This window comes from Canis lupus, chromosome 17, assembly GCF_003254725.2.
Source record: "Canis lupus dingo isolate Sandy chromosome 17, ASM325472v2, whole genome shotgun sequence".
NCBI lineage: Eukaryota > Metazoa > Chordata > Mammalia > Carnivora > Canidae > Canis > Canis lupus.
In genome coordinates this window covers 30,864,730-30,877,113 of record NC_064259.1, presented here as the reverse complement: position 1 = coordinate 30,877,113, position 12,384 = coordinate 30,864,730, and the positions used below count along the sequence as shown (strand labels likewise).

The 12,384-nt window shown below is 38.5% G+C and overlaps 1 protein-coding gene across 3 annotated transcripts in view; it reads right to left on the bottom strand.

The window, feature by feature from the left end:
• LOC112664498 (tetratricopeptide repeat protein 39B-like) overlaps positions 1-12,384 on the bottom strand; it is a 29,842-nt gene that overhangs the window by 16,476 nt on the left and 982 nt on the right. The gene's annotated exons all lie outside the window — the stretch shown is intronic.

Genomic DNA, 12,384 nt, shown 5'->3' with positions numbered 1-12,384 from the left:
TAGGTTTGAATCCTGATTCTCCACTTGCTTGCCTTTACTGTGCTTCTGTTTCTCATCTGCAAATAGGGAATAATAATACTTCTACCAAAGAGTGGTTGGGAGAATTAGGTAGATTAATATATGGAAAGCGGTCAGAACAGTACCTGGCATATAGTGTAAATACTCAATATATTATTTTATACAAATCCCCTCATATCCTGGCATATAGCAGGTGCTTGCCAAATTGTTTAATTTTTTTAAATTTAATTTAATTTTTTTTTTTTTTTGCCAAATTGTTTTAAATGACGTTTGGGATGCAGACTGCTGTGTGAGGAGTTTCATAGCTTTTGGCGATAGAAGTGGAGTCATTTTATCATTCTTTTGCTTAAAATGTTCTGTCTGAGATGCCTTCTTTACCTCTGTCCACTTGTCTACTTTTAAAAGATCACTCTAGCAGGGTGCCTGACTTGCTCCATTGGTAGAGCATGTGACTCTTGATCGCGGCGTTGTAAATTCAAGCTCCACATTGGGTGTAGAGATTACTTAAAAATGTAATCTCTTTGTTTTTGTTTTGTTTTTTTTTTTAAGGATCAGGGGCACATGGGTGGCTCAGTCCGTTAAACATCTGCCTTTGGCTCAGGTCACAATCCCAGAGTCCTGGGATCAAGACTCACATCAGGCTCCCTGCTCAACGGGGAGTCTGCTTCTCCTTCTGCCCCTCATGTTCCCTCCCTCTCTCTCAACAAAATAAAATGTTTTAAACAATTAAAATAAAAAAAATATCAGTCTAGTAAGAATGGATTAGGGAGCACTAATACTGAGCCAGGAAGATCAGTCGAGTAGGGGCTTGAGTAAGATAGAGAGGAAGCAGAGAGGGATACAGAGCACAAGTGTGGGGAGGAAAGCCTTGGATGAGATGAGAAAAACCTCTTACACTAACAGAGAAGAGCCTTCCTTTCTCTTATTCGTTTAATACAGATTGAATTGAGCCCCTTCAATATACTGAGCACTATTCTTGGTGCTAGGGATACAGCAATGAACAAAATAAAGACCTGGCTACCATGGAATTGGTGTTCTTAGGGGAGGGGCATTCTTGGCAGGGAGAAGGATGTTGTGATGTGGAGGAAAACACAAATGAATAAACAACATGTCAGCAGTTGATATATGCTATGAGGAAGACTAAAACAGATTAAGACAGAATAAGAAATTTAGAGAGTGATGGGGTATAAGGTACTTGGTATTTTATGTAGGGTAGTCAGAGAAGGCCTCCCCAATAAGGTGACATTTGAGGAGAGATATAGAAGATGTGAGAATCTCTTGATCTCTTCTTTCAGACTAAGAGAAGTGAACATCCTATGTATTCCCATGATGCCTTGTGCTTACCTCTATACCAGCACTTGCTGGTATAAAATATATATATATTTTTAAACATTGGTCTTTTTTTTTTTGCATCTTTTATATCTATCTTCATCATCAAGTATAATGACTGGCACTTAGTTATCAAACTAAATTAGCATTTATTAAATGGCTATGACAGTTTTCAATTTACATATATTAAGATAAATTCAAGATGAAGTAATCCTTTTACTTTTAAAACTATGATACTAAAAAATGTAACAACGAATACTACAAAGAATTGGTGTCCTTAATATAGTAAGAGTTCCTAGGGATCACTAAGCTAGGAAAAACACCCCAACAGAAAAATCAACAAAGGACGTAAATAAATTAATTACCAATAAGCATAATGTTGAATCTCATTATAAATAATAAAATGAAAAAATTTAAAATATCTCCATCTTAAAAATGAAATTTGGCAGATTAAAAAAATTCATCCAGGGATCCCTGGGTGGCGCAGCGGTTTAGCGCCTGCCTTTGGCCCAGGGCGTGATCCTGGAGACCCGGGATCGAATCCCACGTCGGGCTCCCGGTGCATGGAGCCTGCTTCTCCCTCTGCCTGTGTCTCTGCCTCTCTCTCTCTCTCTGTGACTATCATAAATAAATAAAAATTAAAAAAAAATTCATCCAGTGTTAATGAAGGTGCAGAAAACCAAATACCTTTGTGGACTTGTTGGTGGGTATACATAAGTGGCTGCAACCATTTTGGAGAGCTATTTGGCAACATGTTTTAAAAGCTTTTACATTTTTTTAAATGATCTATTTATTGTGGTGGGGAGGGACAAAGGGAGAGGGTGAGAATCCCAAGCAGACTCTTCTCTGAGCATGGAGTGGGACGGGGGCTCGAGATGGGGCTCAACGTGGGGCTTGTTGTGTTTGTTGTGGGGCTTAATCCCATGACCCTGAAATCATGACCTGAGCTGAAGGCAAAAATCAGTTGCTTAACTGACTAGGCCACCCATGTGCCCCAACATTTAAATTTTTTTTTATACTCTTTGACCAAGTAATTTTACTTATGGAATTACCCTAAGGTTATAATCAGGGATGTATATAAATATCTACAGAAGGTATATATACTTCAGCATTATTTATAATACAAAAATGAAAATCTAAATTTCTTACAACAGTGGATACTGATGGAATACTATCGCAAACATTATAATGTTGTAGACTATTTAATGACTTAAGAAATTGTTTATGGTATAATGTACTGTATTAGTTGGGGTTCTCCAGAGAAGCATAACCAATGCCAGGTATATACAAAATAATACATAAAATAAAGAACTGGCTCATGCAGATCTGGAGGCTGAGGAGTCTCAAGATCTGTAATTGGCAAGCTGCAGACCCAGGAGACCCCATGGTATAAATTCTAATCTGAAAGCCAGCAGGCTCAAAATCCAGGAAGAGCCAATTTTTCAAGTAGAGTCCTAAGGCAGGAAAAGACTGATGTTCTGGCTCAGACAGTCACACAGGAGGAATTCTATCTTGCTCAGTCTTTTGTTCTGTTCTATTCAGGTCTTCAATTAATTGGATGAGGTCCATCCACATAGGGGAGTCAATCTGCTTTACTCAGTACTGCTTACTACTGATTCAAATGTTAATCTCATTCAAACACCCTCACAAACACATCCAGAATAATATTTGGCCAAATGTCTGGTCCTGTGGACCAGTCATGTTGACTCGTAAAATTAACCATCACATATACTAAGTAAAAAGAGAAGGTTTTTACAAAACTATATGATGTGATTTTTTTCCAAAGAAGTGATATATGCATAGGTAAAAATTGGAACTATAAATTTCAGATTATAATAATGATTATATCTGAGTGGTGGGATTATGGATAACATTTATATTCTTTTTTTTTTAAGATTTTATTTATTTATTCATGATAGACAGAGAGAGAGAGGCAGAGACACAGGAGGGAGAAGCAGGCTCCATGCAGGGAGCCGGATGCGGGACTCGATCCCGGGACTCCAGGATTGCGCCCTGGGCCGAAGGCAGGCGCCAAACCGCTGAGCCACCCAGGGATCCCCGTATATTCTTTATTTAACAACATTCAGTAAATATTGAGCACCTACTATATAAGGACTATGCTATGAAATAGGCATAACCTAGTTAATGAAATAGAGTTGGACCCTGCCCTCACAAAATTCACAGCCTGGTATTTGTACTATTTATAATTTCCACAATCAATATGTTACTTATATTCGGCGGGGGGGGAAGCCTATAATAGTTTTGCATGCTTATTTCATGTAACTCTCACAACTGGATGAAGTGGGTATTATTGTCATTTCTCTTTTATGTATGGGGAAACTGAGTCTAAGTGAAGTTAAGTGACTTGCCCAAAATCATAGTTGATGTATGTATGGAGAACAGGATTCAAACCCAGGTGGTTGGACTGCAGAGCTGACAGTCATAGTCAACAGTATAACATGAGCTAACTTATTTATTTAATCTTATTTTTTAATTTTTAAAAATTTATTTAATCTCTACATCCAATGTGGGGCTCAAATTCACAACCCAAAGATCAGAAGTCACATGTTTTTCTGCCTGAGCCAGCCAGGCTCCCCAAACTTCTTTCTTTTAAAAGATGTCATTTGGCAATTATTTATCTGTAGCAGTGAACATGACATATTTTATTGGGAAAGTTAAGCCATGTAGGATTATTGTTGTTTTTTTCATTCTGCTTTCTATATTTTCCATTTTCTATAGCAAAAGTAAATTATTTTTATAACTTAAGAAAGTTTTTGCATTCTGAATTTAATATTACATGGATAATTAATAATCTTTTTAAAAAGATTTTATTGGGCAGCCCCGGTGGCTCAGCGGTTTAGCGCTGCCTTCGGCCCAGGGCCTGATCCTGGAGACTCAGGATTTTATTTATTTGAGAGAGAGAGAGAGAGAGAGAGCACAGAGGGAGAGGGAGAAGCTGACTCCCTGCTGAGCAGAGAGCCCAACGTGGAGCCCAATCCCAAGACCCCAAGATCATGACCTGAGCCAAAGGCAGATGCTTAACTAACTGAGCCACCTAGGCACCCCTGGATACTTAATAACCTTATCCATATAATCCAGTGGAATAATTTAGCTAAGTACAGAAGAACATACAACATTGCTGTCCAAAATAACTCAAAATTTTGAATTGTATTATTAGCTTTGAATCATTTTTCAAAGTATACTTGAATGTATATTACATGAATGAATACAAATGAAACAACCAATGTCTAAAACATGTAAGTGATTTGTCTAAAACCAAGTAGTAAATTGCAGAGACAGTATTCAATTTCAAGTCTTCTAAGTCCCAGGTCATTGCTCTTTTCATGAACTCAGACTATATTCATCAAAGAGGTAGGTGGAAGGCCTTGGGCAAATCATTTAACTTCTCTGATTCTAGGAAGTGATATATTTAAGCTAAGCTTTTAACTATGAGTAGGACTTTCATAGGTAGGATTGTTCACAGGAACAGTCAAGGAATATTAATATTATAAGGATAAGAATAGCATAAGGAAAGGGGCAGAGGTCTGTTAAAAAATGAGCAGCTTGGGGACGCCTAGATGGCTCCGCGGTTGAGCATCTGCCTTTGGCTCAGGGCGTGATCCCAGGATCTGGGATCAAGTCCCATACTGGGCTCCCTGCAGGGAGCCTGCTTCTCCCTCTGCCTATGTCTCTGCCTCTTTCTGTGTGTCTCTCATGAATAAATAAAAATTTAAAAATCTTAAAAACAAACTAACAAACAGGGGGAATCCCTGCGTGGCTCAGAGGTTTAGCACCTGTCTTCACCCCAGGGCGTGATCCTGGAGTCCCAGGGTTGAGTTGCGCGCCCGTGTTGGGCTCCCTGCTTCTCCCTCTGCCGTGTCTCTGCCTCTCTCTCTCTCTCTCTGTGTGTCTCTCGTGAATAAAGAAATAAAATCTTAAAAAAAAAAAAAAAGAGCAGTTTGCTTTGATTTTAAAGTGAAAAAAAGAGTTAACATATGTAAAACACTTAGTATAGTGTCTGGCACATAGTAAATACTCAGCAAATACTAACATTAGTAAGATAATTGGAGGCTAGAAACCTCTTTTAATATGAGAAAAATGAGGCCCAGAAACTTTGTAACATATATAAAATAATATGATTATTTAGTAATAAAGATGGGAACATATGTTGCCTTACTTCTGAACTCAATACTTTTTCCAGTTCACCATATTCATGTTGGAATATGGCTGTAACCACAGATTGAGACAGTGATTATGGACTGTGGGGAATCATACTCCATACCAATGAGGTGAAAATTGCTGGGACCAGTTTTCCAAAGAAAGAACAGTCACAAAGGTGCCCATACCCAATACTATCTCAAAATTATATACTAATTGGGGTGCCTGGCTGGCTCAGTCATGTGACCCTGTGAGTCTTGATCATCAGGGTCATGAGTTAAAGCCCCATGTTGGGCATGGCGCCTAGTTAAAATTTAAAAATAAAATTTAAAAATGACATACTAATTATAAATGTTGTATTTGAATTAGTGAAAAGTTAAAGGATATTTTTGAATAATTAAATTTTATATATTCTAAAGTTTGTGTGTGTGTGCAGGGGGCAGTATATAAGATATAAAAGTGTTTAATTCAGGAAACAACCTAGGGCAGCTCGGGGCTCAGCAGTTTAAACGCCGCCTTCGGCTCAGGGTGTGAACCTGGGGTCCCAGGATCAAGTCCCACATCAGGCTCCCTGCATGGAGCCTGCTCCTCCCTCTGCCTGTGTCTCTGCCTCTTTCTCTATGTGTCTCTCATGAATAAATACATAAAATCTTAAAAAAAAAAAAAAAAAGAAGGAAACAACCTATTGCTAAATTGACCCTCAAATATTTAGTGTATATAATTGCCGATTTAACCGCACTCCTGACAAAAATAGCATGTTGTTTTAATTTGCATTTTTAGTAAGGACAGACAATTTTTTCGTTGGGGGGCCTTTTTTCTTGTCTGTTTCTGTGGGGTTTTTTTTCCTACTTTTTACTGGGTGAAGTCTTTTTTTTTTTTTTTTTTTTTTTTAAGTAAGCTGTATGCCCAAAGTGGGGCTTGAAGTCAAGATCCTGAGATCAAGAGTCAGAGGTTCTACTGACTGAGCTAGCTAGGCACCCTATCAGACTTGGTTCTTAACTAGAGATTCCATAGTCTTGGATTTGGGGAACTAGGTAGATCTGAAAAATACTGGAGGATGGAGGGTACAAACTTTTTCTATCAAGAAAACATGAAGAGGAGTGCCTAGTTGGCTCGGTCAGAGAAGAATGCTGACTTTTGATCTCAGGGTGGTGGGTTTGAGTTCCACATTGGGTGTAGAGATTATTAAAACCAAACAAACTTAAAAGAAAACATGAGATTTAAAAAAATTACTGTTAGCATCCTTTCATTAAAAGGGGCAGCACTATATGTTGGCAAATTGAATTTAAATTTAAAAACAGAACCACCTAGGGATCCCTGGGTGGCGCAGCAGTTTAGCGCCTGCCTTTGGCCCAGGGCGCGATCCTGGAGACCCGGGATCGAATCCCATGTCCGGCTCCCGGTGCATGGAGCCTGCTTCTCCCTCTGCCTGTGTCTCTGCCTCTCTCTCTCTCTGTGTGACTATCATAAAAAAATTAAAAAAATAAATAAAAATAAAAACAGAACCACCTAAAAAAGAGGGGGGGGGGCAGAGGAACATTAAAAAAATAAGATAAAAAAAAGATAAATGAATAAATAAATAAATACGACATATTCACAGAATAAAAGATGGTTCTTCCCAAGAAAGAGTGGTTGGAATAGTAACTATTTTTATGGAATTGGAGTTTTTTTTTTCAAGGTTTTATTTATCTATTCATAAGAAACACACACAGAGAGACAGAGACATAGGCAGAGGGAGAAGCAGGCTCCACGCAGGGAGCCTGATGTGTGACTCAATCCCGGCACTCAACCACTGAGCCACCCCAGCATCCCTGGAATTGGAGATGTTTTTATCAAAGTTCTGACAGTCTTCATAGCAAGATTTGGGTACCACTGCACTCACCATGTTACAATTCTAGGTCTTAGTCTCATTTGAAAAATGAGGTGGTTAGACTAATGATTTAATAAAATTCCTTGTTTCCCTATGTGTTTCAAACCATTTCTTTCTTATGAAGTCTAAACTTATCTATTTGAGTCACAGTATATGTATCCATTTATCATTGGCTTGGGAATAGGTTTTCTATTTGCTTTTTAAAGAAAGGTACTCTTGTGATGCCTGAGTGGCTCAGTGGCTGAGCATCTGCCTTTGGCGCAGGGCATGATCCTGGAGTTCCAGGAATGAATCCCATATCAGGCTCCCTGCAGGGAGTCGGCTTCTCCCTCTGCCTATGTCTCTGTTTTCTTTCTGTGTCTCTCATGAATAAATAAATAAAATATTTTATTTTATTTTTTAAGATTTTATTTATTTATTCATGAGAGACACAGAGAGAGAGAAAGAGAGAGAGAGGCAGACACACAGGCAGAAGGAGAAGCAGGCTCTATGCAGGGAGCCTGATGTGGGACTCGATCCCAGGTCTCCAGGATTACTCCCTGAGCTGAAGGCAGTGCTAAACCTCTGAGCCACCTGGGCTGCCCAAAATAAAATCTTTTTTTTTTTTTAAGGAAAAAAGGTATGCTTAATCTTATTGAAATTAGTTTCAAAGGGGCATCTGCGTGGCTCAGTTGGTTAGGAGTCTCATGGAGTTTCAGCTCAGGTCATGATCTCAGGGTCATGAGATGGAGCCCCAAGTTGGCTCCAAGCTGGGCCTGGAGCCTGCTTAAGATTCTTTCTCCCTCTCTTTCTGCACTCCCTCTCAAAAAAAAGAAATTAGCTTCAAAGACTTAACTTTGTAATAAAAAGCAACAATTTCCCCATTGCTCATGAACATACATCCATTCCCCTCCCCACCCCAATTCCATAGGCAAATGCCTTTGCATAAACCCTTTAAGCAAGTTTCAGCATTTGATTTCAGGATTCTTGCAGATCCACTTTTCATGAAGAAAATTTCTTTTTCTGACTTGTTGGTTTTTTTAAGTGTCAGATTGTTTTTGTCTCTGTGGATAGGGTCAAAGAAGAAAAGTAACAATTTCACTTAGAAGCAAATGAGTGAAGAGACAAAGACATCTTAGGAGTGGGCATAAGCTGGTCACCGTGTTTCAGGGTCTTGTCCCTGGCTTTCCAGAAACAAAACTTCATTTCTGTCAGTGTACCCAGGTCATATCAAATTTTTAGCAGCTGACAAAGGTTAGTCAAACCACTACTACTGCCTCTCTTCTTCATCCTCCTAACAGCTAACATTTATTGAGTACTCAGTATGTGCTAGACACTGGGCAATGTCATTTGCTTGATTTACCTCATGTAATCCTAACAACTACTCTCTGAGATGAGTACTACTCTCAAACCCCATTTTGCAGATGAGGAATCTGAAGTACCAGGAGATTAACAACTTGATCAAGGGTAGGCAGCTATTAATTAAATGGTGGAGCCACGCTTCAAACCCAACGGTCACACTCCATGAGTTTATATGCTCTTAATCATTATACTATACCTACCACCTATCCTAAGGAAAGAATTCATGAAGAACAATAATTTTTATTAATTTATGGTAGAGGATATTCATTTCTGGGAATTGAAAAATCGGTATCAAAACATCAATGAGGGAAGTCAACAGTCTTGAGCAGTAATCTTTAAGTACAGCTGAGAGCAGGCTAATAACATAGGTTCTCTCTAAGATAGTGACAGTTTAGAACTGCTAAACTCTGTCCAAGCTAGTCTAGCTTTCTAGTTAAGACAACAAGGTGACCAAGTCCCTTTCATTTTTTTTTAAGATTTTATTTATTTATTCATGAGAGACAGAAAGAGAGGGACAGAGACACAGGCAGAGGGAGAAGCAGGCACTCTGTGAGGAGCCAGATGTGGGACTCGATTCCAGGACCCCAGGATCATGACCCGAGCCCGAGGCAGACACTCAATCTCTGTGCCACCCAGGCGCCCCTAAGTCCCTTTCATTAATATTCTTTCTTTAGATAAGGAACAACATAATTCAATGGGGTTTGATGGTTTTACAGTTTCACTCTTTTTAATACAATCAGGCATTCCTCAGAAAGCCTCATCCTTACTAGATTGCTTTATATTCTTAAACCAGCCATTTAGTAGTATTTGTATCAGTGCAGCACTCTTGCATCACATTTTCATTCTTCCTAGTTTCACCCTTTCAAGTTGGTTAAGGCACTGGCATTTTTTACCTGTTGCTCCCCCAGCCCCATCTCCATACTTCAGTACTGATTATAATCCAGGGCTTGGCTAACGAAAAGTTAATTTCTTGATACAAAATGAAAGAATTAGGGATGCCTGGGTGGCTCAGTGGTTGAGCATCTGCCTTTGGCTCAGGATGTGATCCTGTGGTCCCAGGATTGAGTCCTACCTCGGGCTCCCTGCATGGAGGCTGCTTCTCCCTCTGCCTCTGTCTCTGCCTCTCCTGGTGTGTCTCTCACGAATAAATAAATAAAATATTTTAAAAATGAAAGAATCATAAACATAATTCTGACGATTTTTCCTTCCTAGAAGTTTGTAAGAACATTCTAGAGGGAATAGAAGATTATGAAATGTTGAAAAAAAGAAAAGCAAGTTGTAGTTGAATACAGCTATTTGGACTGGCCCACAGTACACATATATATATAGCACACACATAAATACATATTAAAACACTAGTGTTTATAAGTACAGACTATTTCTTTACATTAAAAATAGATACATGTGCGGGGATCCCTGAGTGGCCCAGTGGTTTGGCTTCTGCCTTTGGCCCAGGGCATGATCCTGGAGACCCGGGATTGAGTCCCACATCGGGCTCCCTGCATGAAGCCTGCTTCTCCCTCTGCCTGTGTCTCTGCCTCTCTCTCTCTCTGTCTGTCATGAGTAAATAAATAAAATCTTTAAAAAAATAAAAATAGATACATATTCAAAAGGACTAAACCTGGTTTCGGTTTAAAGTTTTCACATACAAGCTAAAATTGGAACGATTTAAAAGTGAAACTAAGGGATCCCTGGGTGGCTCAGTGGTTTAGTGCCTGCCTTCCACACAGGGCGTGATCCTGGGGTCCCAGGGTTGAGTCCCACATTGGGCTCCCTGCATGGAGCCTGCTTATCCCTCTGCCTGTGTCTCTGCCTCTCTCTCTCTCTCTCTCTCTCTCTGTGTGTGTGTGTCCCTCATGAATAAATAAATAAAATCTTAAAAAAAAAAAGTGAAACTAAAATGGAATAGAAAATAAGAGAAAGAGTGAACTTTTCCTTTAATGCCTCTCTGGAAAAACTTAATTTAGGAAATGCAGATAAATTTCAAAAGCTGCTGTAAGAGGATTAAGAATTAACCCACCCTCTCATAAACTAATAATATAATCAGTATTATTTAACAACAGTAATACAGGGGCTCCGGGGTGGCTCAGTTGGTTAAGTGTCTGCCTTTGGCTCAGGTCATGATCCTGGAGTCCTGGGATCAGGCCTGGCATCAGGCTTCCTGCTAGGTCAGGAGTCAGCTTCTCCCTCTCCCTCTACCCTTCCCCCTGATCTCTTTCTCTCTTTCTCTCTCTCTCTCTCTCAAATGAATAAATTCTAAAAAAAAAAAAAAAAAAAAAAAGTGATATATTAAGAATCACTTAAATTTTCATATTAGGAAATCTTAGAATATTCGTTGAATAAAGTACCTTTTATATTCCAATTGAATCTGGGAAAATGATCTTAATTTAACACATAATCCTATAGGCAGAAATTTATGTGGCTGAAACTGATTTCAAAAGAATCAGTGGAAATAAAAGTGTTCTGTACAATACTATCTCCCTGATTTGGATTGACATTTAGTGAAAAGAATTGGTTATGTGTTCTTAGAGTGTTCAGTAGACTAGTGTATGGAAATACCATTCAGAACTATTGTTTTTTCATGGTACCTAGGATAGCAAAGCTCAGCCTAGAATTGGCCCTTTTCTAATACAGATAAATAACATGTAGTTAGCTTATCAAAGCACCTATTTCCTAGAGAGGAAGGCAAGCCAGGCAGGGTTTATCACTTTTCCTTTAATGTGCTTGAAAGCAGTTGTGTAAGTTGGAAAATTGCTTCTTTTCATATTTTTTATAGTATGACATCCTTCAGAATTCTCCTTAGTACAATAGACTTTGTATTCAGAGACAAAAAAACATGTATTGAGGCCTAATAGTATAATAAGTACTATCTTCCAATAAGTTACCTGTGCTTTGTGCAACAACACTTTTCATAAATTCTTTTTTTTTTTTTTTTTTTTTGAGTGGCAGGGATGGGGTGGAGGGAGAGAGTCTTAAGCAGGCTTCTCACCCAGCTTGGAGCCTGAGGTGGGGGTCTATCAAGAGTTGGATGCTTAACAGACAGAGCCACCCAGGCACCCCCATAATTTCTTAATAGAAGAAAGTCAAATTAGTGAGCCTTTACAGAACTGATACCCAGTCTTCGAGGGAGTATATAAAAAGATCTTTATCATTTAATCCTTTGAGAAGAACCCAGTTAAGTAGAAAACACAATCAATAAAACTAAAGGAGAATAAATATAACATTCTATAGAACTTCTATTTTCTTGCTAGAATTTTCTTGCAATGGATGTATTCTTTCTATAATTTGATACATCTGAAAAAAATACGTATATAAATTTGTAGCATTGTCAAGAGAGGATCCATATTTTATTCACCAACTAAATCTCCTGTCTTCCATAGTCCGCATCACACATCCAAATACATCACGGTGAAGTTACAGATGAAAAACATAGAGATACAAATAGCTAATGATTACATCTTTTATGTGAAGCAATTCCAACTCAAATATTCCAAGTATTTATTATATATAGTGTAATGTCTTTTTTTTTTTTTTTTTTGTAGCTGGTGAAAAAGGAGTTAAATCTGTATTTGTAGACTTGGCATTTGGAAAATACATTGTATAAAATCAAATCTGAAAAGTATAGCATTGGAAATATAGTCAATAATACCATAAAAATGTATGCGTGA